Source organism: Pteropus vampyrus, unplaced genomic scaffold, assembly GCF_000151845.1.
Source record: "Pteropus vampyrus isolate Shadow unplaced genomic scaffold, Pvam_2.0 Scaffold135, whole genome shotgun sequence".
Lineage (NCBI taxonomy): Eukaryota > Metazoa > Chordata > Mammalia > Chiroptera > Pteropodidae > Pteropus > Pteropus vampyrus.
The window spans coordinates 2,490,279-2,490,499 of record NW_011888916.1 but is presented as its reverse complement, the minus strand read 5'-3'; positions in this window follow the sequence as shown (position 1 = coordinate 2,490,499).

Below are 221 nucleotides of genomic sequence, written 5' to 3'. Positions count from 1 at the left end.
CTCCCGCGGTGCTGCCGCCACGCCACCCATTGGCTGCGTTCGATGCGTTCGGCGCTCGCGACCCAAGGAAGGGGTGGGCCTAGTGATGCGACCGCCGAGGGACCTGAGCAGTGGAGCTGAGGAGGCCAAACGGACTTTCCAGGAGGTGGGATTTAGGCGGAAGGGCGGGGCCAACAGTGGCGGGAGCGGTTGGCCAGGTGGGCGGAGCGAGTGAGCCCGGC